Below are 6,885 nucleotides of genomic sequence, written 5' to 3'. Positions count from 1 at the left end.
ATGCGCGCCACCGTTGCGCAAATGGCGCCGCGCGCGCAGCTTCCAACAGTTGCTTTTCACGGTCGTTATACGCGCTCAGACTGTTTGGATAATACGTGAAATGCATTTCAATGGCTGCTCGGGGATCTTTTAACATGCCCAAGAGCCGTGAATAATGAGACATAAAGGAGCCTTTCAGCGCACACGGCCAGTGCGCGCGGCCTGCGCGAAGGAGCTGTCCCTCTTGTCTGCGCGCAAAAATGACGTCAATCTCGTGCTTTTGCGACAGACCCTCAGCCCGGCCAGGGAATAAATCCTCCGTCGGAGAGAAGAGTATCCAGCGGCGGTTGCATGGTGGTAAATATGTTACACTTGTTGTACCGAAATCTGTTACCCATCAGAATTTGTGACTCCAGGGGGCGATGTTCTCATGGCGTTTGTTTGATGGTTAAACGGCAAGCCCAAAGAGGAGGCGAAGAAGAACGCTTGCGTAAATGGCGTAAACTATCGTTGTCAGAATTTCAGCATTAATAAATTACACATATTCTGGAAATCAATGATTTACTTTCATTATAGTATGAGACCATTGTATCAGCTGTTGATTCTCTCTCACACACATACATTTTCCGGATTAAAAGCTATCATGGAATGAAACGTCAGTTGTCAGAATTTCAGCATTAATAAATTACACATATTCTGGAAATCAATGACTTACTTTCATTATAGTATGAGTCCATTGTATCAGCTGTTGATTCTCTCTCACACACATACATTTTCCAATATAGATAAGGCTATACATGCTCATGCGGTTGTTCTGTTTGTTATGGCTGTATGTTCCATATTCTTAAACCAGTCACCTAAATTACAATTTCCTGCCCTTTTTACACCCCCCCCTTCATCTCCATTCACTTTTTCTCATTTGGACCCCCAGAATCAAGACGCACTAGGGTTACATTTTCCGATAAGCCCGTCGGCGTTTTGCCCAGCCAATTAGGCGTAAATGTATGGCATTTCAATCAATCAATCAATCAATCAATCTTTATTTATATAGCCCTAAATCACAAGTGTCTCAAAGGGCTGCACAAGCCACAACGACATCCTCGGTACAAAGCCCACATACGGGCAAGGAAAAACTCACCCCAGTGGGACGTCGATGTGAATGACTATGAGAAACCTTGGAGAGGACCGCATATGTGGGTAACCCCCCCCCCCCTCTAGGGGAGACCGAAAGCAATGGATGTCGAGTGGGTCTGACATAATATTGTGAGAGTCCAGTCCATAGTGGATCTAACATAATAGTAAGAGTCCAGTCCATAGTGGGGCCAGCAGGACACCATCCCGAGCGGAGACGGGTCAGCAGCGCAGAGATGTTCCCAGCCGATGCACAGGCGAGCGGTCCACCCCGGGTCCCGACTCTGGACAGCCAGCACTTCATCCATGGCCACCGGACCTGTGCCCCCCCCCCTCAAGGAAAAGGGGAGCAGAGGAGAAAAGAAAAGAAACGGCAGATCAACTGGTCTAACAGGGGGGCTATTTAAAGGCTAGAGTATACAAATGAGTTTTAAGATGGGACTTAAATGCTTCTACTGAGGTAGCATCTCTAATTGTTACCGGGAGGGCATTCCATAGTACTGGAGCCCGAATAGAAAACGCTCTATAGCCCGCAGACTTTTTTTGGGCTCTGGGAATCACTAATAAGCCGGAGTTCTTTGAACGCAGATTTCTTGCCGGGACATATGGTACAATGCAATCGACAAGATAGGACGGAGCTAGACCGTGTAGTATTTTATACGTAAGTAGTAGAACCTTAAAGTCACATCTTAAGTGCACAGGAAGCCAGTGCAGGTGAGCCAGTATAGGTATATATATATAGGTATATATGTATATAAAGGTATATACAGTATAGGCGTAATATGATCAAACTTTCTTGTTCTTGTCAAAAGTCTAGCAGCCGCATTTTGTACCAACTGTAATCTTTTAATGCTAGACATAGGGAGACCCGAAAATAATACGTTACAGTAGTCGAGACGAGACGTAACGAACGCATGAATAATGATCTCAGCGTCGCTAGTGGATAAAATAGAACGAATTTTAGCGATATTACGGAGATGAAAGAAGGCCGTTTTAGTAACACTCTTAATGTGTGACTCAAAGGAGAGAGTTGGGTCGAAAATAATACCCAGATTCTTTACTAAGTCGCTTTGTGTAATTGTTTGGTTGTCCAATGTTAAGGTGGTATTATTAAATAAATGTCGGTGTTTAGCAGGACCGATAATCAGCATTTCCGTTTTCTTGGCGTTGAGTTGCAAGAAGTTAGCGGACATCCATTGTTTAATTTCATTAAGACACGCCTCCAGCTGACTACAATCCGGCGTGTTGGTCAGCTTTAGGGGCATGTAGAGTTGGGTGTCATCAGCATAACAATGAAAGCTAACACCGTATTTGCGTATGATGTCGCCTAGCGGCAGCATGTAAATACTAAAGACTGCAGGGCCAAGAACCGAACCCTGAGGAACTCCGCACGTTACCTTAACATAGTCCGAGGTCACATTATTATGGGAGACGCATTGCATCCTGTCAGTAAGATAGGAGTTAAACCACGACAAAGCTAAGTCTGACATACCAATACGTGTTTTGATACGCTCTAATAAAATATTATGATGGACGGTATGGAAAGCAGCGCTAAGATCAAGAAGCAGCAACATAGATGACGCATCAGAATCCATCGTTAGCAGTAGATCATTAGTCATTTTTGTTTGAAGCCCACCTTCTAATTTATTAGCGGATTTTGACTCCAATCTAAATCATGGAATCAAGCACCTATAGAGAATTGTTGGAATACCTTACCGAAGGGAAAGTACCACCAAATTCCAAAAAATACGAGCACTTCAACCTGAAAAGAAAAGCGGCAAACTACATTGTGGAAGGCAAGTTATGGCACCTAGCATCGCACTTGATGACCACCCCAACAAATGCCAAATTGTCTCAAGAGGTTCAACGACTTAGTATTATTAGAACAAAATGTGATGGTGTTAATGTATTCAAAGAAAAACAGAGTATTCCCTTTCTAAATTTACAGTTTTACATTATACTAACTACAGCATAATTCAATCCAATCCAATCCACTTTATTTATATAGCACATTTAAACAACAAAATGTTTCCTAAGTGCTGCACAACAATATTAAAAACAACATTCAAATACTATCTTGAGCTCCACCAATGACTGAATAAAAAAATAAAAATATCCATCCATCCATATTCTTCCGCTTATCCGAGGTCGGGTCGCGGGGGCAGCAGCCTAAGCAGGGAAGCCCAGACTTCCCTCTCCCCAGCCACTTCGTCCAGCTCTTCCTGTGGGACCCCGAGGCGTTCCCAGGCCAGCCGGGAGACATAGTCTTCCCAACGTGTCCTGGGTCTTCCCCGCGGCCTCCTACCGGTCGGACGTGCCCTAAACACCTCCCTAGGGAGGCGTTCGGGTGGCATCCTGACCAGATGCCCGAACCACCTCATCTGGCTCCTCTCGATGTGGAGGAGCAGCGGCTTTACTTTGAGCTCCCCCCGAATGACAGAGCTTCTCACCCTATCTCTAAGGGAGAGCCCCGCCACTCGGCGGAGGAAACTCATTTCGGCCGCTTGTACCCGTGATCTTGTCCTTTCGGTCATAACCCAAAGCTCATGACCATAGGTGAGGATGGGAACGTAGATCGACCGGTAAATTGAGAGCTTTGCCTTCCGGCTCAGCTCCTTCTTCACCACAACGGATCGATACAGCGTCCGCATTACTGAAGACGCCGCACCGATCCGCCTGTCGATCTCACGATCCACTCTTCCCTCACTCGTGAACAAGACTCCGAGGTACTTGAACTCCTCCACTTGGGGCAAGATCTCCTCCCCAACCCGGAGATGGCACTCCACCCTTTTCCGGGCGAGAACCATGGACTCGGACTTGGAGGTGCTGATTCTCATCCCAGTCGCTTTGTGTGTGAGAGAGAATCAACAGCTGATACAATGGACTCATACTATAATGAAAATAAGTCATTGATTTCCAGAATATGTGTAATTTATTAATGCTGAAATTCTGACAACTGACGTTTCAGCATTAAGGATAGTTTACGCCATTTACGCAAGCGTTCTTCTTCTCCTCCTCTTTGGGTTTGCCGTTTAACCATCAAACAAACGCCATGGGAACATCGCCCCCTGGAGTCACAAATTCTGATGGGTAACAGATTTCGGTACAACACCCTAAACAAGCCAAATAACGCAGCTGTGCTTCTTCCCCTGCAGCAAAGTGGCGCAGAAGTTCTCACCTCGAGCAGGAAAAAAAAAAGAAGGTCAATCTTGCTTCGTCCACGCGTGGGCAGACCCGACGAGTGCGATCGTGGCCTAAAAAGCCCCCCAGCATGGCAGCGTCTATTCCTGCGAGCGCAGGTTATTGCACCAGCAGGGCGCCCCCTGTCGGCGCAGTACACCCTTCAGCCAGAGTGGAGACGCGGTTGTTAAAAATGGAGACTTTATGCTGCCTGCAGACTAATGCTCGTCATATTGTGCCGTGCAGCTGTCTACTGGATCTTATTACACGTCTGATGCACACAAACCTGCAGCTGTCACCGTGCATGAGACCTTATAAGCCCAGTGTGTGTGTGTGTGTGTGTGTGTGTGTAGTCTGCTTCAAACTGTCTCTGGAGTCCATGATCCACCATGAATGTTTTATTTATTTAATGCACATATCATTGACAAATAAATGTTTACATGCTACAAATGTTGTCTGTTTGAATGCACAATGCAATAAAAGCAGAGGTGGGTAGAGTAGCCAGAAATTGTACTCAAGTAAGAGTACTGTTACTTTAGAGATTTATTACTCAAGTAAAAGTAAGGAGTAGTCACCCAAATATTTACTTGAGTAAAAGTAAAAAGTATGTTGTGAAAAAACTACTCAAGTACTGGGTAACATATACACATGTGTATATATATATATATATATATATATATATATATATATATATATTTATATATATATATATATATATATATACATACACACACGCATATATATATATATACACAAACACACATATATATATACACATATATATATACATACATTGATATATACAGTATATAATTTATATTTATTTATTTTGCTGTTTTTGTTTACATGTTAAAGGTGTTTTAATGAATATACATGCATGTTTAACACATATAGATTCCTTTCTTTCATGAAGACAAGAATATAAGTTGGTGTATTACCTGATTCTGATGACTTGCGTTGATTGTAATCAGACAGTAGCAGAGGTGGGTAGTAACGCGCTACATTTACTCCGTTACATCTACTTGAGTAACTTTTGGGATAAATTGTACTTCTAAGAGTAGTTTTAATGCAACTTACTTTTACTTTTACTTGAGTATATTTATAGAGAAGAAATGCTACTTTTACTCCGCTACTTTTATCTACATTCAGCTCGCTACTCGCTACTAATTTTTATCGATCTGTTAATGCACGCTTTGTTTGTTTTGGTCTGTCAGACAGACCTTCATAGTGCCTGCGTTTCAACAAATACAGTCACTGGTGACGTTCACTCCGTTCCACCAATCAGATGCAGTCACTGGTGACGTTGAACCAATCAAACAGAGCCAGGCGGTCACATGACCTGACTTAAACAAGTTGAAAAACTTATTGGGGTGTTACCATTTAGTGGTCAATTGTACGGAATATGTACTGTACTGTGCAATCTACTAATAAAAGTTCCAATCAATCAATCAAAAGTGTGAAGGAAAAAAGACACTTTTTTATTTCAACCGTACATCCCGTCAAACGCCTAAAGACTGACTGCACAGTTCCTGTCTTCACAATAAAAGTGCCGCTCCATCGCGCTTGCGCTTTCAAAATAAGAGTCTCCGAAAGCCAGCGCAAACAAGCTAGCAAGCTACGGAATTTGCCGCCAATGTATTTCTTGTAAAGTGTGTGAAAACGAATATGGAAGCTGGACAAATAAGGTGCCAAAAACCAACCACTTATGTGGTATTAGACAGAAAGGAGGAACTTTTTTTCTCCTGCATTTGAAAACGTGGACGTTATCAGCACTACTGTCTGATTACAATCAACGCAAGCATCAGAATCAGGTAATACACCAACTTATATTCTTGTCTTCATGAAAGAAAGGAATCTATATGTGTTAAACATGCATGTATATTCATTAAAACACCTTTAACATGTAAACAAAAACGGCAAAATAAATAAATATAAATTATATACTGTATATATATATGTGTGTATATATATATATATATATATATAAATGTGTGTATATATATATATATATGTGTGTATATATATATGTGTGTATGTATATATATATATATATATATGTGTGTATGTATATATATATATATATATATATATATATATATAGATATATGTATATGATATGTGTGTGTATGTTACTCATCAGTTACTCAGTACTTGAGTAGTTTTTTCACAACATACTTGTTACTTTTACTCAAGTAAATATTTGGGTGACTACTCCTTACTTTTACTTGAGTAATAAATCTCTAAAGTAACAGTACTCTTACTTGAGTACAATTTCTGGCTACTCTACCCACCTCTGGACAGTAGTGATGATAACGTCCACGTTTTCAAATGGAGGAGAAAAAAAGTTCCTCCTTTCTGTCTAATACCACATGAAAGTGGTTGGTTTTTCGGCATCTTATTTGTCCAGCTTCCATATTCGTTTTTATACACTTTACAAGAAATACATTGGCGGCAAACTCCGTAGCTTGCTAGCTTGTTTGCGCTGGCTTTCGGAGACTCTTATTTTGAAAGCGCAGGCGCGATGGAGCGGCACTTTTATTGTGAAGACAGGAACTGTGCAGTCAGTCTTTAGGCTTTTGACGGGATGTACGGTTG

General features: G+C 41.9%; 1 long non-coding RNA gene across 1 annotated transcript in view; it reads left to right on the top strand.

The window, feature by feature from the left end:
• The window catches only part of LOC133605439 (uncharacterized), a 37,794-nt gene extending 33,139 nt beyond the window's left edge, over positions 1-4,655 (top strand). Inside the window, exon 3 of the long non-coding RNA XR_009815142.2 lies at positions 4,266-4,655. This is a non-coding gene — a long non-coding RNA (uncharacterized lncRNA). The remainder of the gene's footprint in view (positions 1-4,265) is intronic.
• Positions 4,656-6,885: the final 2,230 nt, after the last annotated feature.

The sequence above is a fragment of the Nerophis lumbriciformis genome, linkage group LG04, assembly GCF_033978685.3.
Source record: "Nerophis lumbriciformis linkage group LG04, RoL_Nlum_v2.1, whole genome shotgun sequence".
In the NCBI taxonomy this organism is placed as follows: Eukaryota; Metazoa; Chordata; class Actinopteri; order Syngnathiformes; family Syngnathidae; genus Nerophis; species Nerophis lumbriciformis.
The sequence above is the reverse complement of the archived record's forward strand: the minus strand, read 5'-3'. Positions and strand labels throughout refer to the sequence as shown.